The sequence below is a fragment of the Triticum aestivum genome, chromosome 5B (assembly GCF_018294505.1).
Source record: "Triticum aestivum cultivar Chinese Spring chromosome 5B, IWGSC CS RefSeq v2.1, whole genome shotgun sequence".
NCBI lineage: Eukaryota > Viridiplantae > Streptophyta > Magnoliopsida > Poales > Poaceae > Triticum > Triticum aestivum.
The window spans coordinates 602,282,991-602,307,664 of record NC_057807.1 but is presented as its reverse complement, the minus strand read 5'-3'; positions in this window follow the sequence as shown (position 1 = coordinate 602,307,664).

Genomic DNA, 24,674 nt, shown 5'->3' with positions numbered 1-24,674 from the left:
TTATGTAGCATTCGAAGTGACGTCATCAATTCCCAAGACGTTCTGACATCATTTGCTGTTTTTCAGTCACCGACTTGTTTAGATCAGAGCTAAATGACCGTGAAAATGAAAATCACTATAAAACAAACTCTTAAAGTTTTGAAGGTATCATCATTTCACCCGGATCGCATGTGCGATAGAGTTGAGAAGGTCACGGCAAAAACTGGACAATCTCTTTCGAAGTATCAGGGTTTCGGACGAGAACTCTTCTGTTACACGGGCACTTCATTTTTTTAGCTTATTTGAACTCCAGACTTTTTTTGAGCCGGCATTATGCAGCATTCGAAGCGACGTCATCAATTTGCAACACGTTCTGACATCATTTGCTGTTTTTCAGTCACCTATTTGTTTAGATCAGAGCTAAATGACCGTGAAAATGAAAATCGCTACAAAACAAACTCTGAAAATGTTGAAGGTATCATCATTTCACCTGCATAGCATGTGCGAAAGAGTAGAGAGGGTCACGGCAAAAACTGGACAATCTCTTTCAGAGTATCAGGGTTTCAGACGAGAACTCTTCTGTTACACTAGCACTTCATTTTTTAACTTATTCAAACTCCAGACTTTTTTTGAGCCGGCATTATGCAGCATTCGAAGCGACGTCATCAATTTCCAACACGTTCTGACATCATTTGCTGTTTTTCAGTCACTGATTTGTTTAGATCAGAGCTAAATGACCGTGAAAATGAAAATCACTACAAAACAAACTCTAAAAATGTTGAAGGTATCATCATTTCACCCGCATAGCATGTGCGAAAGAGTAGAATGGGTCACGGCAAAAACTGGACAATTTCTTTCGGAGTATCAGGGTTTTGGAAGAGAACTCTTCTGTTACACGGGCACTTCATTTTTTAAACTTATTTGAACTCCAGACTTTTTTTGAGCCGGCATTATGCAGCATTCGAAGCGACGTCATCAATTTCCAACACGTTCTGAAAAAACTATATAAAAAATTTACTCAAAAATAAATAGAAGAAAATAAATAATGCAGAAAAAAATATAAAGCAAAAATATTCACAAAGAAACTAAATACAACAAAAAACTACTCAGAAATAAATAGAAGAAAAAAATAAAGCAGAAAAGAAAAAACTATATAAAAAATTACTCAAAAATAAATAGAAGAAAGTAAATAATGCAGAAAAGAAAAAAATTATATAAAAAATTGTCGGGGCGCTGTCCGGTGGGCCTGCCAGACCTAGAGTGTGCAATTTCAGGCCGAGAAGGGCCAGCGGGCTCACAGGGCAGCGCGCCCTATTTAGGCCCAGAAGCCTGCTATATAGAGGAGTTCGAAAGAGCAGCCGCGGCTGGGTTTATATACAAGTGCAGCTGCCCTTCACTAGGCGAGGTGGGACTAAAAATAGTGCACTGCGGGTGGCAGCGCATGAACTTTAGTACCGGTTGGTGGCTCTAACCGTTACTAATGTGTTGCCCTTTAGTACCGGTTGGGGCCACCAACCGATATTAAAGGCCCTAATTTCCCACCGCTTGGGCTGACCAAAATTGGCCTTTAGTACCAGTTGGTGGCTCCAACCGGTACTAAAGGCCCCTCCTATATATATGGCACTTACAAAAAATCAGTTCCATCGACACTTCTCCACTTCTGTCGCACGAGATCTATCGCCAACGTCGCCGCGCCGCCGCGCCGTCGCCCTCGCTGCCCTCGATTGCCGCCCCCGCCGCACGTCGTCGCCGTCCCCGCCGCCCTCGCCGCCCCCGCCGCCCGTCGTCGCCGTCCCCGTCGTCGCCGCCCCCGCCGCCCGTCGTCGACGCCCCCGCCGCCCGCGCCGCCCGTCATACGTCGCTATCCCCGCCGACCGTCGTCGCCGCCCCCGCCGACCGTATGCCCGCTCGATCGTGCCCACACACACATATACACACACATACACACACACACATACACACACATACACACACACACACACTACACACACATGTACGTAAACACACACACACAGTACTACACACACACACATTTTTTTACTTATTTTCTGTTTTCTATTGTTTAGATGAATTAATTAATATAACTAGTTTATTTTTAGCATGTTAGAATGTTAATGTTAGATGAATTAGAACTAGTTTATTTTTAGTAAGAAAATTTAGGTATATGAGATTATTTGAACTAGTTGAATTAATATAACTAATTTATTTTCAGTAAATGCTTAGTTGAACTAGTTGAATTAATCGAACTAGTTTATTTTTAGTAAGAAAATTTAGGTATATGAGATTATTTGAACTAGTTGAATTAATATAACTAGTTTATATTTAGTAAGAAAATTTTGGTATATGAGATTATTTGAACTAATTGAATTAATATAACTAGTTTATTTTTAGTAAATGCTTAGTTGAACTAGTTGAATTAATAGAACTAGTTTATTTTTAGAAAATTTAGGTATATGAGATTATTTGAACTAGTTGAATTAATATAACTAGTTTATTTTTAGTAAGATAATTTAGGTATATGAGATTATTTGAACTAGTTGAATTAATATAACTAGTTTATTTTTAGTAAATGCTTAGTTGAACTAGTTGAATTAATAGAACTAGTTTATTTTTAGTAAGAAAATTTAGGTATATGAGATTATTTGAACTAATTAAAATTTAGGTATATGAGAATTTAATAGAACTAGTTTATTTTAGTAAGAAAATTAATAGAACAAGTTTAGTTTTAGTTAATGCTTAGTTGAATTAGTTGAATTAATAGAAGTAGTTGAATTAGTTGAATTGGTAAGTGTTTAATGTTTCGCCTATATGAACATAGGAAATGTCGTCTGACGACGAAAAAGATTTCATTATATGCGAATACTGTGAAGACCAGCGCGGCCTGTGCGACAGAAATTTCCTTGTTGATGATAGGCGATTCAACATCAAGCTGGATGAGACCTTCGAATTCGATACAGTAAGTCACAATGACAAGTTTGTTTTCTTAATTAAGCATGACTTTTATATGCTTCATTTGCCTGACTTATAATTTTTATTTTTCACTATTCTACTAGCGCATCCCCTGCCATGCAATTTTTTTTGTCTTGGATAAGATAGGTTTCAATGCTATGGAAACTATGGAGGTAAAGAGAGTTTACTTGAAAACTGAGGTTGGTTATACTTTCAACGTCAAAATATACAATGCAAACACCTACATCTATTTTGAATGCACAACTTGGCAAGCACTATGCAAGGCTTATGCATTTGAGCCTGATATGGTTATCACCTTTGATATTCGTCCGGAAGATGATATTGAAGGTAATATGGACATATGGGTCGATGTGCAGAAGCCTCCAGTTCTACCATTATGTGAATTCTTCTCAACTATATTTTTGTCTTTGATATTGCTTATTCAAAAATAATTGACAACTAATTTCTATTGACAACTTATTTCCATTCAAGCAAACATGTCCAGCGCTTAGTAGACATGACCTACTACTGTCCCGGAGTTGAACTAAACTGCGAGGAGATAAGTCATTATGTTTCATGGCTTGAGGATCTTCATACTGTCAAGACAAATTTTCTTCCTGCACTTAGAAATGTTAGTACTCAAAACATGCGACCAATAGTGACCCTATTGAACTACGGTCACATCTATTTAGGAATGATGGTAAGGTTTCTACTATTTGTCCTCAGTGCATCTTTTGCATACATAATGTTTTTTGCTAAACTTTCATTGCTAAGTATATTAATTAAGTACTATACGATGTTCTCAACAGGGACTCCCGATGACAGTTGTGCCTCAGGGGATCGAGACTAAAGGTCGCATGTCAATTGTTAGCTTACGACCAAGATATCCTACATTGCACATGAGTGCATTCAGGATTTCTAGAAGCGATGAATGCTTAATAGTGAAAGATTGGAGGAAAATTGTTAACGATCGCAGAGAAGTGCTAGGGGGCAGCAATGAGAAGCGCAGCCCACGATTAGGAGACAGGTTCATCTGCATGCTCCAGTATGATGAATCAGGAGAGCTATACATGTTCTATGCTATTTTACCTAAGAGAGAGCAACAGGAGTGATTTAGCTAGTTCATGCTATTAGTACTTGTCCTTCCATGTCCGTGTTCTTCGTTCTGAACTTAATCTCAAAGGGTGATTTGCTTTTGTGATGTTATATATGAACGCTTATAATATCATGACAATCATGTTGAACTCGATGATATTTTTGCTTCTGGTACAAGTGAATGTTTCTTCTTTAAGCTAGTGTTGGTGGTGATTAGATAGAGGTAATGACTATGATGCTTAAATAGTGATAATGACGATATGATGATTTTTAGCTAGCTAGCTAGAGTATATATACTCATGTTGATGATATGATGCAAGAGTTTTTATATTAATATGATGATGATGATGAGTTATTATATCATTTAATGAAAGAAACCGCAGATTAGTTTCAGCTGGATGGATCCTACCTAAGTGACCAAGTATATGCCATATCCATATATATTAGGTGATCAAGTATAATATATATGGATATGGCATATACTTGATCACTTAGCTAGTAGCTAGATGCATCCAGTCGAAACTAATATGTGGTACTTTCACCTAATGATTTAACAACTCATTATAATGTAAAACAATCACTAAATTAAATTGAAAACACAAAATTAGAGGAAAAATAAAAAAACCCAAACATTTAGTACCGGTTGGTGTTACCAACCGGTACTAATGTCCTACACGCACCCGGGCCTAGCTCGTGCCACGTGGAGGCACTTTAGCGCCGGTTCGTGACGAACCGGTACTAAAGGGGGGGACCTTTAGTCCCCACTCTTTAGTGCCGGTTGGCGAACCAGCACTAAAGGCCGTTACGAACCGACACTAAAGGCCGGTTCTGCACTAGTGACTCCCGATCTATCTTCTGTTCTTTTGTTTTTAGGGTACGCAGGCTTATATAGGCGAAAGAAGTCAGTCGGGCGAGCCTCGAGGGGCCCACGAGAGGGTAGGGCGCGCCCCTATCTCGTGGCTTCCTCGATGCTCCCCTGGCTTGCACTCCAAGTCTCCTGGATCACAATCTTTCCAAAAATCATGCTGCCGAAGGTTTCATTCCGTTTGGACTCCGCTTGATATTCCTTTTCTTCGAAATACTGAAACAGGCAATGAAACAACAATATGGGCTGGGCCTCCGGTTAATAGGCTAGTCCCAAAAATGATATAAATGTGTAAATTAAAGCCCATAAACATCCAAAAGGGGTAATATAATAGCATGGAACAATAAAAAATTATAGATACATTGGAGACGTATGAAGCATCCCCAAGCTTAATTCCTGCTCGTCCTCGAGTAGGTACATGATAAAAACAGAATTTTTGATGTGGAATGCTACCTAGCATAATTCTCAATGTAATTTTCTTTATTGTAGCATGAATGTTCAGATCCAAATGATTCAAAATAAAAGTTCATATTGACATAAGAAATAGTGATACTTCAAGCATACTAATCAAAGTAATCATGTCTTCTCAAAATAATATGGCCAAAGAAAGTTATCCCTACAAGATCATATAGTCTGGCTGTTGCTCTATCTTCATCACACAAAGTATTTAATCATGCACAACCCCGATGACAAGCCAAGCAATTGTTTCATACTTTAGTAATCTCACACTTTTTCAACTTTCACGCAATACATGAGCGTGAGCCATGGACATAGCACTATATGTGGAATAGAATGGTGGTTGTGGAGAAGACAAAAAGGAGAAGATAGTCTCACATCAACTAGGCGTATCAACGGGCTATGGAGATGCCCATTAATAGATATAAATGTGGGTGAGTAGGTATTGCCATGCAACGGATGCACTAGAGCTATAAATATATGAAAGCTCAACAAAAAGAAACTAAGTGGGTGTGCATCCAACTTGCTTGCTCACGAAGACCTAGGGCATTTTGAGGAAGCCCATCATTGGCATATACAAGCCAAGTTCTATAATGAAAAATTCCCACTAGTATATGCAATTGAAAACATAGGAGACTCTCTATCATGAAGATCATGGTGCTACTTTAAAGCACAAGTGTGGAAAAAGAGATAGTAACATTGTCCCTTCTCTCTTTTTCTCTCATTTTATTTTTTTTCTTTTCTCCTATTTTTTTGTCTTTTTCTCTTCTTCTTTTTTCCTTTGGCCTTTCTTTTCCCTTTTTTTTCTTTTTGGCCTTTTTTTTTCTTTTTGTAAAGTCCGAAGTCTCATCCCGACTTGTGGGGGAATCATAGTCTCCATCCTTTCCTCACTAGGACAATGCTCTAATAATGAAGATCATCACCCTTTTATGAATTTACAACTCAAGAATTACAACTCAAAGCTAGAACAAGATGTGACTCTATATGAATGCCTCCGGCGGTGTACCGGGATATGCAACGAATCAAGAGTGACATGTATGAAGATTATGAAGGTGGCCTTGCCACAAATATGATGTCAACTACATGATCATGCAAAGAGCAATATGACAAAGGTAATATGCGTGTCATATGAACGGAATGGTGGAAAGTTGCATGGCAATATATCTCGAAATGGCTATGGAAATGCCATAATAGGTAGGTATGGTGGTTGTTTTGAGGAAGGTATATGGTGGGTGTATGGTACCGGCGAAAGTTGCGCGGCACAAGAGAGGCTAGCAATGGTGGAAGGGTGAGGGTGCGTATAATCCATGGACTCAACATTAGTCAAAAGAACTCATATATTTATTGCGAAAATCTACAAGTCATCAAAAACAAAGTATTACGCGCATGCTCCTAGGGGGGTAGATTGGTAGGAAAAGACCATCGCTTGTCCCCGACCGCCACTCATAAGGAAGACAATCAATAAATAAAATTGTGCTCCAACTTCATCACAAAGCGGTTCACCATAAGTGCATGCTACCGGAATCACAAACTTCAACACAAGCATTTTTCATAATCACCTCAACTAGCATGACTTTAATATCACTACCTCCATGTCTCAAAACAATTATCAAGTATCAACTTGATCATAGCATCCAATTCACTTTCTATGATAGTTTTTATTATACCCAACTTGGATGCTCATCATTCTAGGACCAAATTTGTAACCATAGCAAATACCATGCTGTTCTAAAAGACTCTCAAAATAATATAAGTGATGCATGAGAGACTAGCAATTTCTACAAAATATAACCACTGCCGTGCTCTAAAAGATATAAGTGATGCACTAGAGCAAATGACAAACTACTCCGAAAGATATAAGTGAAGATCAATGAGTAGTCGAATAATTGTGCAACTATGTGAAGACTCTCTAACATTAAGGAATTTCAGATCTTGGTATTGTATTCAAACAGAAAGCAAGACAAAATAAAATGACATTGCAAGGATAGCACAACTTATGTGAAGAAGTAAAAACTTAGGCTCAACCGGTACTAACCTATAGTTGTTGAAGAAGAAAGGTGGGATGCCTAACGGGGCATCCCCAAGCTTAGATGCTTGAGACTTCTTGAAATATTATCTTGTGGTATCTTGGGCATCCCCAAGCTTGAACATTTGTGTCTTCTTAATTCCTCTCATATCATAGTTTCACTTTTTATCAAAAGCTTCATCCACACCAAACTCAACAAAAACTCGTGAGATAGGTTAGTATAAACCAATGCAAAACCTTATCATTTTCTACTGTAACAGATCACTAAAATTATTATTCAACATTGCATACTAAATTTCTCTGCATATTTAATATTCCTATCCTCAAATAGAATCATTAAGCAAACAAACATATGCAAACAATGCAACCATAACAGCAATCTGCCTAAACAGTACAGTCTGTAAAGAATGCAAGAGTATCAATACTTCCCTAAGTCCAAAAATTATGAGACAAATACTACGCTGTAGAAGATTTATCAGAGCTCATTATGCAAAAAGTTTGAACATTATACCATTCTCTGACTTCTCTATGGAATATTTGCAACAGCGGTAAACTTTCTGTTGTCAAACAGCAACATGTATACTAGCAAAATAAGCATGGTAAAGGCTATCCTTGACATTTTTATTGAAAATAAAGATGCAAAACATTACTCTAAATAACAGCAAGCTAATACTAACAAAAGAAAGTGACGCTCCAAGCAAAACACATATCATGTGGTGAATAAAAATATAGCTCCAAGTAAAGTTACCGATGAACGAAGACGAAAGAGGGGATGCCTTCCCGGGGCATCCCCAAGCTTAGGCTCTTGGCCATCCTTAAATATTGCATTGGGGTGCCTTGGGCATCCCCAATCTTAGGATCTTGACACTCCTTATTCCATAGTCCATCGAATCTTTACCCAAAACTTGAAAACTCCACAACACAAAACTCAACAGAAAACTCGTAAGCTCCGTTAGTATAAGAAAATAAAACCACCACTTAGGTACTGTAATGAACGCATTCTAAATTCGTATTGGTGTAATATCTAATGTACTCCAACTTATCTATGGTTCATACCTTCCGATACTACTCATAGATTCATCAAAATAAGCAAACATCACATAGAAAACAGAATCTGTCAAAAACAGAATAGTCTGTAGTAATCTGCATCAAACATATACTTATGGAACTCCAACAATCCTACCAAATTAGGAAGTCCTAGTAAATTTGTGTACTAATCCATATCAAAAATAATCAGATCAGAAGCACGTTTCTGTGAATTAAAAAAACTAATTTACTGGGTGCAAAAATTTCTGATTTTCAGCAGGATCAACACACCTATCACCGTAAGCTATCCTAAAGGTCTTACTTGGCACTTTATTGAAACAAAATCTATAAAACATTATTACTAAAGTAGCATAATCATGTGAACACACAAAAAAAGTAAGGGTAAATATTGGGTTGTCTTCCAACAAGCGTTTTTCTTTAATGCCTTTCTAGCTAGGCATGATGATGACAATGATGCTCACATAAAAGATAAGAATTGAAACATAACGGGAGCATCATGAAGCATATGACTAGAATATTTAAGCCTAACCCACATCATATTCATAGGGATTTTGTGAGCAAACAACTTATCGGAACAATAATCAACTAGCATAGGAAGGTAAAACAAGCATATCTTCAAAATTTTCAACACATAGAGAGGAAACTTGATATTATTGCAATTCCTACAAGCATATGTTCCTCCCTCATAATAATTTTCAGTAGCATCATGAATGAATTCAACAACATAACCAACACCTAAAGCATTCTTTTCATGATCTACTAGCATAGAAAATTTACTACTCTCCACATAAGCAAAATTCTTCTCATTCGGAATAGTGGGAGCAAACTCAACAAAATAACTATCATGTGAGGCATAATCCAATTGAAAACTAAAATCATGATGAAAACTTTCATGGTTATCATTATTCCTAATAGCATACAAGTCATCACAATAATCATCGTAGATAGCAACTTTCTTCTCATAATCAGTTGGAACCTCTTCTGAAATAGTGGAATCATCACTAAATGAAGTTGACACTCTTCCAAACCCACTTTCATCAATATAATCATCATAAATAGGAGGCATGCTATCATCATAATAAATTTGCTCATCAAAACTTTGGGGACAAAAAATAACATAACTAGTGCAATCATCATTAGTACTATGGATATTCAAAGAGTTCATACTAACAACATTGCAATCATGCTCATCATTCAAAGATTTAGTATCAAACATTCTATAGATTTCTTCTTCTAGCATTTGAGCACAATTTTCCTTTTCATCAAACTCACTAAAGATATTAAAAAGATGAAGCATATGAGATAAACTCAATTCCATTTTTTTAGTTTTCTTTTATAAACTAAACTAGTGATAAAACAAGAAACAAAAAGATTCGATTACAAGATCTAAAGATATACCTTCAAGCACTCACCTCCCCGGATACGGCGCCAAAAAAGAGCTTGATGTCTACTACACAACCTTCTTCCTGTAGACGTTGTTGGGCCTGCAAGTGCACATGTTTGTAGGACAGTAGCAAATTTCCCTCAAGTGGATGACCTAAAGTTTATCAATCCGTCGGAGGCATAGGATGAAGATGGTCTCTCTCAAACAAACATGCAACCAAATAACAAAGAGTCTCTTGTGTCCCCAACACACCCAATACAATGGCAAATTGTATAGGTGCACTAGTTCGGCGAAGAGATGGTGATACAAGTGCAATATGGATGGTTGATATAGGTTTTTGTAATCTGAAAATATAAAAACAACATGGTAACTAATGATAAAAGTGAGCGTAAACGGTATTGCAATGATAGGAAACAAGGCATAGGGTTCATACTTTCACTAGTGCAAGTTCTCTCAACAATAATAACATTGATAGATCATATAACAATCCCTCAACATGAAAAAAAGAGTCACTCCAAAGCCACTAATAGCGGAGAACAATCGAAGAGATTATGGTAGGGTACGAAACCACATCAAAGTTATTCTTTCAGATCAATCTATTCAAGAGTTCGTACTAGAATAACACCTTAAGACACAAGTCAACCAAAACACTAATGTCACCTAGATACTCCATTGTCACCTCAAGTATCCATGGGCATGATTATACGATATGCATCACACAATCTCAGATTCATCCAACCAACACAAAGTACTTCAAAGAGTGCCCCAAAGTTTCTACCGGAGAGTCAAGACGAAAACGTGTGAGCGAAACCCACAAGTTGATCACCAAAACATACGTCAAGTGGCACGTGAAATCCCATTGTCACCACATATAAGCACGACAAGACATACATCAAGTGTTCTCAAATCCTTAAAGACTCAATCCGATAAGATAACTTCAAAGGGAAAACTCAATCCATTACAAGAGAGTAGAGGGGGAGAAACATCATAAGATCCAACTATAATAGCAAAGCTCGCAATACATCAAGATCGTGCCATAGAGAGAACACGAGAGAGAGAGAGAGAGAGAGAGAGAGAGAGAGATCAAACACATAGCTACTGGTACATACCCTCAGCCCCGAGGATGAACTACTCCCTCCTCGTCATGGAGAGCACCGGGATGATGAAGATGGCCACTGATGACCCACAAGTGTAGGGGATCTATCGTAGTCCTTTTGATAAGTAAGAGTGTCGAACCCAACGAGGAGCAGAAGGAAATGATAAGCGGTTTTCAGTAAGGTTTTCTCTGCAAGCACCGAAATTATAGGTAATAGATAGTTTTGTGATAAGATAAATAGTAACGAGCAACAAGTAAATAAAGTATATAAAGTGCAGCAAGGTGGCCCAATCCTTTATGTAGCAAAGGATAAGCCTGGACAATTTCTAATAATGAGAAAGGAGCTCCCGAGGACACATGGGAATTATCTTCAAGCTAGTTTTCATCACGTTCATATGATTCGCGTTTGGTACTTTGATAATTTGATATGTGGGTGGACCGGTGCTTGGGTACTGCCCTTACTTGGACAAGCATCCCACTTATGATTAACCCCTATTGCAAGCATCCGCAACTACAAAAGAAGTATTAAGGTAAACGTAACCACAACATTAAACGTATGGATCCAAATTAGCCCCTAACGAAGCAACGCATAAACTAGGGTTTAAGATTCTGTAACTCTAGCAACCCATCATCTATTTATTACTTCCCAATGCCTTCCTCTAGGCCCAAATAATGGTGAAGTGTCATGTAGTCGATGTTCACATAACACCAATAGAGGAAAAGACAACATACATCTCATCAAAATATCAAACGAATACCAAATTCACATGACTACTAATAGCAAGACTTCACCCATGTCCTCAGGAACAAACGTAACTACTCACAAAGCATATTCATGTTCATAATCAGAGGAGTAATAATATGCATTAAGGATCTAAACATATGATCTTCCACCAAGTAAACCAATTAGCATCAACTACAAGGAGTAATCAACAGTACTAGCAACCCACAGGTACCAATTTGTGGTTTTGATATAAGATTGGATACAAGAGATGAACTAGGGTTTTGAGAGGAGATGATGCTGGTGAAGATGTTGATGGAGATTGACCCCCTCTCGATGAGAGGATCGTTGGTGATGACGTTGGTGATGATTTCCCCCTCCCGGAGGGAAGTGTCCCCGGCAGAACAGCTCTGCCGGAGCCCTAGATTGGTTCCGCCAAGGTTCCCCCTCGTGGCGGCGGAGTTTCGTCCCGTAAGCTTGCCCCCGATTTTTTCCAGGGTAAAAGCCCTCATATAGCAGAAGATAGACATCGGGGGGCAACCAGGGGGCCCAGGAGACAGGGGGCGCGCCTAGTAGGGGGGGCGCCCCCCACCCTCCTGGACATGGTGTGGGCCCCCTGGTGTATTTCTTCCGCTCCATAATTCTTATTAATTCCAAAAATAGGTTTCGTGGAGTTTTAGGATTTTTGGAGCAGTGCATAATAGGTTTCCAATGTTTGCTCCTTTTCCAGCCAGAATTCCAGCTGCCGGCATTCCCCCTCTTCATGGTAAACCTTGTAAAATAAGAGTGAATAGCCATAAGTATTGATATATAATGTGTAATAACAGCCCATAATGCAATAAATATTGATATAAAAGCATGATGCAGAATGGACTTATCAACTCCCCCAAGCTTAGACCTCGCTTGTCCTCAAGCGGAAGTCGATATCGAAAAATATGTCCACATTTTTAGAGATAGAGGTGTCGATAAAAATAAAATACGGACATGAGGGCATCATGATCATTCTTATAATAGCAACATATATTGATTTTATCATTTGATTTCTTATGCTCTAGTAACAATCAATTCACAATGTCAAGTATGGTTCAAAAGCTTCATTGGGAACTAACAAACTATAATCTCAGTCATTGAAGCAATTGCAATTTATCATAACATCAGAAAGAGTCAACAATAGAGCTTTTCAGCAAGTTCACATACTCAACTATCTTGTAGTCTTCTATAATTGCTAACACTCACGCAATACTTGTGGTTATGGAGTTTCAGCCGGACACTAAGAAAGATAGGGCCTTATTGTGTTGCCTCCCAACGTATTCACCTTTAGCTGATGTCAACAATAATAACCTATGCTAACTTACATCCAATTGGATATATATATCATGATCTTTCAAACACGAGGAGCTTGCCAAAGGATAAAATGAAAAAGAGAAAGGTGTGGATCACCTTGACTCAAGCATAAAGTAAAAACATAAAGTAAAAGATAGGCCCTTCGCAGAGGGAAGCAGAGGGTGTCATGTGCATTTAGGGTTGGATGAACAAAATCTTAATGCAAAAGAACGTCACTTTATATTGCCCCTTGTATGTGGACCTTTATTATGCAGTCCGTCGCTTTTATTACTTCCACAACAAGATCGTACAAAGCTTATTTTCTCTACACTAATAAGTCATACAAATTTAGATAGCAATTTTTATTGCTTGCAACATGACAACTTACTTGAAGGATCTTACTCAATCCATAGGTAGGTATGGCGGACTCTCATGGCAAAACTGGGTTTAAGGATATTTGGAAGCACAAGTAGTATCTCTACTTGGTGCAAGGAATTTGGCTAGCATGAGGGGGGAGGGCAAGCTCAACATGTTTGGAAGGTCAATGGCAATATACTTTAACTGAGATGTGAGAAAACATAAACCATTACATTGTCTTCCTTGTCCAACATCAACTCTTTTAGCATGTCATACTTAATGAGTGCTCCCAATCATAAAAGGTGTCCAAGATAATATATTTATATGTGAACCTCTCTTTCCTTATCACTTCCTATTAATTGCAATGATGACCAAAACTATGTTTATCAACCCTCAACAACTTTTATGCCTCATACTTTCTATATGTGAAGTCATCACTAACCATAAGATCAATATGAACTCTTTTATTCTTTCCACTTCCTTAAGATCATAGCAACATAGCAAAGCCCTTGACTCAACACTAATCTTTATTATAGATAGCTCACGGACTCGATTACAAAAAGAGATCACAAAGCAAAACTCAAAACTACTTGATATCAAAACTTCAATCTACTAGATCAAGATATTACTAAAAGGATCGAACTAGATAAAACGGTAAAGATAGGAGTGTGATGGTGATACAATACCGGGGCACCTCCCCCAAGCTTGGCAGTTGCCAAGGGGAGTGCCCATACTCATGTGATTATGTCCTCAGAGGTGGTGAAGTAGGAGTTGTTGATGATGTAGGCTTGTCGTCCATCTTCCAAGGCATAGGCTCACCATCATAGAAGGATGATCGAGTCTCCGGGATCCTTAAATCTGCAGTCAAACTCATCCTCTTGAATCTATATTCATACTCACAGTTCTGGTTTTGCAGGTCATAGATCTCGGCTTGGAGGTGCTCGATTTTCTCTTGAAGCTTGAAGATGGTCTCCCCAATGACCTTGGCATCTAACTTGTGGTTGTTGGTGAACTCCGTGATCATCATCTGGTTGGCGTTGAGTCCACACTCCACCATCCCTTGGCACTTGAAAACTTGCTGCTCCACGGCTTCGAGCTTTGTCTCCACGCTTCCGGTACGCCTTGGTCCCTCCACATCGTGGATGTGCAGCACCCCCTCATGCATCTCAATAGTTTAAGGGTGTTGTAGCACCTCCGCGGGATAGGGCTTGATAACCCTCTCAAAAAACTTGTCCTTGGGAGCACTTGGAGACGACATGATGCTCTAGATCTAAAAAAGAAAGAGCTCGAAACAAAAACAGTGGATATTTGCATGATACAGTGGTCAAAACCTTCGGGAGTATATATAATGAATTTTTACCGACCAAAATACGTAACATGCAAGAAAACGGAGTCCGGGAGGCACACGAGGTGTCCACGAGACAGGGGGCGCGCCCTCGACTCTCGTGGGGGCCTCGTGTCCCTTTCAGACTACTTCTTTCTTCCTAAAATTCTTAAATATTCCAAAACTGGTAAAAAATTCCATTGGAGTTGTTTTGGAGTCGGTTTACTTACCGTACCACATACCTATTCCTTTTTGTAGTCTGGGACATTCTGGAAAGTGCCCCTTATGTATTCCTCCGGGGTCACGGTTTCAATAATATTAGTTTCAACACTGATAGGATTACCTGAAATATAATGTTTAATTCTTTGACCGTTTACCACCCTCGGACTTGTGCCTTCAAAGTTGTTGATTTTTATGGCACCAGAATGATAGACCTCCTCGATAACGTAGGGACCTTCCCATTTAGAGAGAAGTTTTCCTACAAAAAATCTTAAATGAGAGTTGAATAATAACACATAATCTCCTACGTTAAACTCACGCTTTTGTATCCTTTTATCATGCCAACGTTTGACTTTTTCTTTGAATAGCTTGGCATTCTCATAGGCTTGGGTTCTCCATTCATCAAGTGAGCTAATATCAAACAACCTCTTCTCACCGGCAAGTTTAAAGTCATAGTTGAGCTCCTTAATAGCCCAATATGCTTTATGTTCAAGTTCAAGAGGTAAATGACACGCTTTTCCATAAACCATCTTATATGGAGACATACCCATAGGATTTTTGTATGCAGTACTATAGGCCCATAATGCATCATCAAGTTTTTTGGACCAATTCTTTCTAGATCTATTCACAGTCTTTTGCAAAATTAATTTGAGCTCTCTATTGGTCAACTCTACTTGACCTCTAGACTGCGGATGATAAGGAGATGCAATTCTATGATTGACATCATACTTAGAAAGCATCTTACGGAAAGCACCATGAATAAAAATGTGAACCACCGTCAGTCATAAGATATCTAGGGACTCCAAACCTCGAAAAAATAACTTCTTTAAGCATTTTAATAGAAGTGTTATGATCAGCACTACTAGTTGGAATAGCTTCTACCCACTTAGTAACGTAATCAACAACAACTAAAATATGTGTATAACCATTAGAGGCAGGAAAAGGTCCCATATAATCAAAGCCCCAAATATCAAACGGTTCAATAACGAGATAATAATTCATAGGCATTTCTTCAGGTCTACTAATGTTACCTACTCTTTGACATTCATCACAAGATAAGACAAACTTACGAGCATCTTTGAAGAGAGTAGGCCAATAAAAACCAGATTGCAGTACCTTGTGTGCAGTTCTATCTACAGCATGGTGTCCTCCATAGGATTCAGAGTGACACTTGCGTAGGATCTATTCCTGTTCATGCTCAGGCACACAATGTCTAATAACACCATCTACTCCTTCTTTATAAAGGTGTGGGTCATCCCAAAAGTAATGTCTTAAATCATAAAAGAACTTTTTCTTTTGCTGGTATGTGAAACTAGGCGGTATAAATTTAGCAACAATGTAATTAGCATAATCAGCATACCAAGGAGCAGTACGAGAAGCATTAATGACCGCTAATTGTTCATCAGGAAAGCTATCATCAATAGGCAGTGGGTCATCAAGAACATTCTCTAACCTAGACAAGTTGTCTGCAATGGGGTTCTCAGCTCCCTTTCTATCAATAATATGCAAATCAAATTCTTGGAGCAGGAGAACTCATCTAATGAGCCTAGGCTTAGCATCTTTATTTTCCATAAGATATTTAATAGCAGCATGATCAATGTGAATAGTAACTTTGAATAGCTTTCTTAAGTATTTCAAATGCTTCTACACAATAATCATCAAAGACAAAAGGAATATCTTTTTGCAATAAATTAGTCAGAGGCCTAGAGATTTTAGAAAATTCCTTAATGAACCTCCTATAAAAACCGGCATGACCAAGGAAACTTCTTATACCTTTTATGTCCTTGAGACATGGCATCTTTTCAATAGCATCAACCTTGGCTTTATCAACTTCAATATCTCTCTCGAAAATCTTATGCCCCAAGACAATGCATTCATTAACCATAAAGTGACACTTTTCCCAATTCAGGACGAGACTAGTGTCTTCGCATCTCTGCAAAACTCGATCAAGGTTGCTCAAACAATCATCAAAGGAGGATCCATAAACGGAGAAGTCATCCATGAATACCTCACAAATCTTTTCACAAAAATCAGAGAATACAGCCATCATGCATCTTTGAAAGGTAGCAGGTGCATTACATAAACCAAAAGGCATACGTCTATAAGCAAACGTACCGAAAGGGCAAGTAAAAGTAGTTTTTGATTGATCCCCCGCTGACACAGGTATTTGAGAGAAGCCAGAATAACCATCTAGAAAGCAAAAATGTGTATGTTTGGATAGTCTTTCTAGCATTTGATCAATAAAAGATAAAGGGTAATGATCTTTCTTAGTAGCTTTATTTAATTTACGGAAATCAATTACCATCCTATAACCTGTAATAATTCTTTGCGGGATCAATTCATCTTTATCATTAGGAACAACGGTAATACCTCCCTTTTTAGGAACACAATGTACAGGGCTTACCCAATCACTATCAGCAACGGGATAAAATATACCTGCCTCAAGGAGCTTTAGTATCTCCTTTCTTACCACTTCTTTCATCTTGGGATTCAGTCATCATTGAGGATCTCTAACTGGTTTGGCATTGTCCTCCAATTTAATTTTGTGTTGGCATAACGTGGGACTAACGCCCTTAAGATCATCCAGAATATATCCAATAACAGCTCGGTGCTTCTTCAGAGTTTTCAATAATCTTTCTTCTTCTTTCTTTGAAATGTTTGCACTAATAATAACAGGATATATTTTCTTTTCATCAAGATAAGCATACTTAAGATTATCAGGTAATGGTTTGAGTTCAAACATGGGATCACCCTTGGGTGGAGGGGGATCCCCAAGAATTTCAACAGGAAGATTATGTTTCAGCACAAGTTCCTGTTTAAGGAACACTTCATCTATTTCCCTTCTTTCCTTCATAAACATATCATTTTCATGGTCTAGCAAATATTGTTCTAACGGATCAGTAGGAGGCACTGCAATGGAAGCAAGACCAATAATTTCATCATTACTAGGTGGTTCCCTATCACGTGGTTGTCTATGAAACTTAGCAAAATTAAACTCATGAGACATACCATCTAAGCCAATGGTGACAATATCTTTTTCACAATCAATCTTAGCACTAGCTGTATTCAAGAAGGGTCTACCAAAAATAATGGGACAAAAATCATCTTGTGGGGAGCCAAGAACAAGAAAATTAGCATGGTATTTAACCTTCCCACACAAAACTTCAACATCTCTAACAATCCCAACTAGTTTAATGGTATCCCTATTAGCAAGCTTAATGGTAAGATCAATGTCTTCTAATTCAATGGGTGCAATGTCGTGCATAATTTATTTATATAAATCATAAGGTATCGCACTAGCACTAGCACCCATATCACATAAACCATGATAACAATGATCTCCTATTTTAACAGAAATAACAGGCATGCCTATGAAGGTCTATGTATCTTAGTATCTGGTCTAGCAATATTAGCAGACTCATCACAGAAATAAATAACATGCCCATCTAAATCATCATCCAAGAGATCTTTAACCATAGCAATACTAGGTTCAACATTGATTTGCTCAGAAGGTGTATAAGTCCTAGTATTACTCTTACGAACAACCATCGAAGTTTTAGCATGATCCTTTATCCTAACAGGAAAAGGAGGTTTCTCAACATAAGTAGTAGGAACAATAGGATCACTATAGGTGATAGTCTTTTCTTCAACTGTAATAGGTGCAACTACTTTCACTTCAACAGGAGGATTATATTTAAACCACTTCTCTTTAGGGAGATCAACATGAGTAGCAAACGATTCACAAAAAGAAGCTACTATCTCAGAGTCAAGTCCATACTTAGCGCTAAATCCACGAAAAGCATCGGTATCCATAAAATATTTAACACAATCAAACTTATGTGTCATACCTGACTCCTTACCATCGTTGGAACCCCAATCTTCAGAGTTGCGTTTAATTATTTTCAATAAGTCCCATTTGAAATCAATAGTCTTTAGCATATAAGAACCAGCATAGGAAGTATTGAGCAGGTTGCAATCATTAAGAGAAAGCCGAGCATAAAATTTTTGAATAATCATTTCCCGGGAGAGCTCTAATTGGGGCATGAATATAACATTGACTTAAGCCTCCCCCAAGCTTGAGCGATGCTTTCTCCTTCACGAGGCAAGAAATTATATATGTAATTACGATCACGATGAACAAGATGCATTGGATAGAACTTTTGGTGAAATTCCAACTTCAATCGCTTATAATTCCAAGATCTTGTATCATCACATAGCCTATACCATGTCAATGCATCTCCCTTCAAAGATAAAGGGAAGACCTTCCTTTTGACAACATCATCGGAAATACCTGCAAGCTTAAATAATCCACAAACTTCATCCACAAAGATAAGATGTAAATCAGGATGCAATGTTCCATCTCTTGCAAATGGATTAGCTAGCAGTTTCTCTATCTTACCCGAAGGAATCTCAAAGTAAATATTTTCATAAAGTTCAGTAGGTTGAGGAGCAACTCTTTGCTCTTCTGGTCGGGGTGAAGATACAGTACATTTTTTTCCCGGAACACCTCAAGAGGCCAAGGGGTTCCTACATTTCATTAAGAAGGAGAGACATGGTCCACTACGGTGGGAATATATAGGCATGTATGGGTGCTCTACTATCTCTTACCTTGTCCACAGAAATACAAAATAAATTAAGCTACTTCCCTCAGAAGTTAGTACTTTCAAGTAATGAGTTTATATATACTTTTGGACAATGAATTTATTTATACCTTGAGCAGAATATGCATTGCAAGATTAAAGCTACAGCTACTCATACCAACCAACTAGAACATCTCACAAAGTGTGTGTCTATATACATAACCTTTTCCCCCTTTTTATCCTTTTTCATAGTGAGTACCACTGAATGTTCCACAATAAACGAATATGATAGACCATTTTGCAGTGCAAAAATAGTTAGTGAGTACTGTGCATGCTCTGCCTGTTTGATCAAAAGCTTCCTCCAATACGTAGTGTGAATGGAAGGTATCAGAAAGACTTATAGATCTGTCGGCGACAAGGAAGGGCTGGTTTGCTCTATTCTTCTTCTTTTTTGCCCTTCTAGTTCCATACCTTGATGGCATTGCCATGAAGGTGACGCGGCGCTAGCTCTCGGACCCTTAGTGCGTCATCCATGTTTGGAGAATCAGGATTCCCAAATCTCAAAGAGACAATTCGGCTAAGTTGTAGCCTTGTAGCGAGGATACTAGTGTCAACTAACTTTTGTTGGATTTCAATGATGAATTTGAGAGCCAGGCCTTTTACTTGGCGTAGCCAAATGTTGCTGACACGTCATGATAAATTGCCAAACATAACAGATGTGGTTGCCAAGTCTCATGTAACCCTACACCAGAGGTTGTTAAGGGATCATCCACACCTAATAACTACCTGAAGAGAAGCCTGGTCTTCAACGATGATCCCCACACGGAATGTGATTTGCATTGTCATTGCTGCAATCAACCAATAAAACCATATCTTAGGATTTCATTTGGACTATGGCAACAATGCTTCTGAAGTTTAAGGTCATGTGCTCATGTTGTTCTTTATTTGTCTTTTCATGCACAAATGTACATTTTGTAAACCCTGTGCAGCTAAATTCTATGTTGTTCTTTAGATAAGTAAGGGTCTTACAATGAATTAGTGCTTCTTAATGTGCAACATAATCCTAAATCTGAAATTCATATATAACCATCTGGCAGGTTTGGTATATATAGCCCCAATTTTTACCAAAAAAAGGAGAGTTTTATTTGCACTACACATGCACATTCCATTTGATTCTGCATATCTTAGATATCAAATCATTTGATTTCTCACGTCGTTGAAAAGCCTATTGGATAATCTTGTTGTAGCCATACAAACATTCGGTTAATTATTTTCCTTTTGAGAGAAAAATATACATAGTCTGATTGAGTTCACAAAGTAACATTTTGATCAACTCTTTTCAAAAATTTAATTATCACTATTTCCATTGTAGGGATCATATGCAAAGGTCCTCTGACACACAGGTGATTTCTTTGCTGGTTAAAAAAGAAACATGTGATACATTAATGTTTATACCGATACAGCCTATATATCTCAGGTTTGTGACCCTTCATCTCAAAGTTCAATAAATTTATCGATATAAGGTACATACAACAGTTGCTTCATAGTATTCTTCCCCCATGAGGTTTTTTTCCAGAGTATGCTTCCACCCATTAGTTTGCACATACTTTCTCTCATCGCCTCAGATAGCTTTTGAGAATGGCACTTCTTTTTATAGTTGAAAAATTGAGGAGGATTACTAAATTGCTTCAATTATCCATATAACAAGTTTTGTAACTCATTTTTTTCTTTTAAAAGATAGTTCTGTAAGGCCACCTTTTCCATTTGTTTTATCATACTTCCCGCAGCAACGCGCATGGTATCTTCTAGTAAATGTAGTCATAGCATCTCCCCGTTCATTTTCTCCACTAAGTAGGCAAAGCTGATCTGTTCCCTGAGAAACTGTCTGCACTAGGAGGTGTTAGAGAATCGAATGAGTGGATGTCACCCCCAGCCCGATCGAGACCTGTAAGATGAATACTGACTCATCTTTCCTCGTCGATTCTGGGCAGGCTAGCGTTGGGATGGTTGCAAGGGGCCGGCTAATCATTGAAATCGATTGCATGTCGCTATCTACTCTACTGCAGCCAACTATGCCCAATTGTTCAAGCCTTCACCACAATATTGTAGACATCAAGGACCTGATGTCCCTTTTCCAATCTAGGATTGTCTGTTGTCGGGAGGAACTGCATCGCTCTGGCGGATGGATTGGCAGCGCATGCTACAGAACATTGGAATTCTGTTTTGCTGTGCGGAGTAGCTAGCCAGCTGCTTCACATCCTGTCGACTGAATGTAACCACGGGTCTGGTATTATTATCAACTATATAAGCCTTTGGCTTTTCTCAAGAATCAAAAAAATTAGACCAGTACTTTTTCCCCAGAACACCTCGAGAGGCCGGGGGTTCCTACATTTCATTAAGAAGAGATAATGTCCAGTATGGTGGGAATATATAGGGTATGGGTGCTCTACTATCTCTTACCTTGTCCACATAAATACAAAATAAATTAAGCTAGTTCCCTCAGAAGTTAGTACTTTCAAGTAATGAGTTTATATATACTTTTGGACAATGAATTTATCTATACCTTGAGCAGAATATGCATTATGAGATTAAAGCTACAGCTACTCGTCCAACCAACTAGAACAACTCAGTAAGTGTGTGTCTATATATATAACCTGGTTGCCCTATTGCTCATTCTCCCTAGCGAGTACCACTGAACGTTCCACAATAAATGAAGACGACAGACCATTTTGCAGTGCAAAAATAGTTAGTGAGTACTGTGCGTGCTCTGCCTATTTGATGAAAATCTTCCCCGAATACGTAGTGTGAATGGAAGGCATCAGAAAGGCTTATAGACCTGTCAACTGACAAGGAAGGGCTAGTCTGCTCTATTCTTCTTCTCTTTTGCCCTTCTAGTTCCATACCTTGATGGCATTACCATGAAGGCGACGCGGCACTAGCTCTTGGACCCTCAGTGCATCATCCATGTTTCTAGAATCAGGATGACCAAATCTCAAAGAGACAATTAGGCTAAGTTGTAGCCTTGTAGCTAGGATACGATTGTGAACTAACTTTTGTTGGATTTCAGCGATGAGTTTGAGAGCCATGCCATTGAGTTGGCGCAGACAGATGAAGCTGACATGTCATGATAGATTGCCAAACAAAACAGAAGTCGTAGCCAAGTCACATGTAACTGCAGGTGGCGGTTCCACCTTCTGGACGGGGCTCGGGGCAGGTGGCCTCGGCGCCCTCTTCCACTTGGGCGCCTAGGGTGGCTGCCCCTCCTGTGGCACCGGTGAGCCCCTCTTGCCAGAGGGTCGGGGTGGGTGGGGAGTACGGGCAAGTAGCCCATGCACTCCCCTCCCCCGGTACGTCTCTGATGCTTTGCCATGGGGCGCGACCGACGTCGGTGACGCCGTTGAGCGTCCAACCGCTTTCTGGCGTTACTGCTGTTTCGTCGATGGAGGCCGACCGGTTGCGTGTTTTGGGTGAGGCAGGAGGCCATACCCCGAGAAGGGTCACTCGGGAGGAGATATTGCATTCGGAGGGATTTCAGATCCGGTCTCTGAGCGGCGACGGTTGAGTTGTTGTCTCCAGGAGCATCTGGAGGTGGACGACATGCAGCAGCGGTGCGCCATGAGGGTGGCCAAGCTTCGTGAAGTTGAGGTCACTACTGGTATGTCGGTTAATACCTCTAATTCCATTTTGCATTTTTCTAATGATGAGATTATTAATAATGCAAACCAATTAGGAGTTTCACTAGGTAGTAATGATAGTGAAATTTCTAGTTCCATCAATGATATCCTGGATTTAGAGGCGGAGCGGGAGTTAGAGATGATTCGTAACTTCGCAGCGATTAAACACATGAATGATTCCGATTTTGATGCTTTGGGGGTCAGGGTTCTCCATAATTTTTGTGCGGATCTTGTACTACCCCTCCCTGAATCTGAGGAGGAGGATGATACATCTGAGAATGTCGTGGTTAGATCTTCTGAGCCTGGTTGTGAGGACCGGCTGGAGAGTCAGAACAAACCTAAATGCAAGTTGAAGAGGAAGATCTAACCGGCTTCCGCAGTGCGTAGGAGTGCTAGGATCCGTACGGGTAAAAAAAATCATGACGAAATATGAAAGGAATCTTTTGGAATAGCAGAGGTCTGAAAGACTTGGCTAAAAGAAGGTTTCTTGCAGAGGCATCTATCGAGCATAGGTTGGATTTTATCGCATTGTTGAAAACTGGTAGAGATAATTTTTGCCACAATTTCTCAATACTTTATCGGGAGGTATTGATTTTGACTGGCATTGTCTGGCACCGAGAGGAAGATCGGGTGGGATCTTACTCAGAGTTAGATGAGATTCGCTCGAAGTCCGAAGTGTGGTGATGGGATATTTTGCAGTTAAGTTTCGGGTGCAGTCGAAGGCCGATGGGTTTAACTGGGCTCTGGTGGCGGTATATGGTGCCGCACAGCCCGAACTCAAACCTGAGTTCTTGGCTGATCTGGTTAGGATTTGCGGCTCTGAGCAGCTTCCAATCCTGGTGGGGGGTGACTTCAACATTATTAGAAGGCGTGAGGAGAAGAACAATGATAACTTTGACGGGAGATGGTCGTTTATGTTTAATACTTTCATTGAAAGCTTGGATCTGAGAGATTGAGCTTTCGGGAAGAAAGTTCACCTGGGCTACCGCGTTGCCAAATCCGACGTCTGAAAAGCTGGATCGAGTTCTGGCTAGCGTCGAATGGGAACATAAGTTTCCCTTTGTAACAGTTCAGGCACTTTCTAGTGGTATTTCTGACCACACGCCTTTATTTGTAGACTCTGGTGAGGCTACCCACTTGGGAAACAAAAACTCGTTTTCGTTCCAGCTGGCTTGGTTTGAATGAGACGGCTTCTTTGATCTCGTAGCTGTGACACCCCAAAATTTTAACCTTGTTTTATGAATTAAAATTTTGCCAGGAAACTTAAACTTTTATTTCTGGATTTCCTTTTGATTTCAGAACCATTCTTTTCTTTATTATTACGGAGTTTTTACCCCAAGTGAAAACTTTTCAGTCATTATTGACTTATTTCCCCTCTTAAGAAAAACAATTATTTTATCAGTGGGATTGTTTATACAATTATTTTTCCCTGAGCTTTATTTCTCCAAAATGGTTCTCAAGGTTATAGGGTTCCATTTGCACTGCAAACCTTTGATATATTTATTTAAAAATCCCACCAAAATTTGGAGATGTCATGTAATGTTTTTAAATCACTTTTATGCAAAAATATATTTCATTC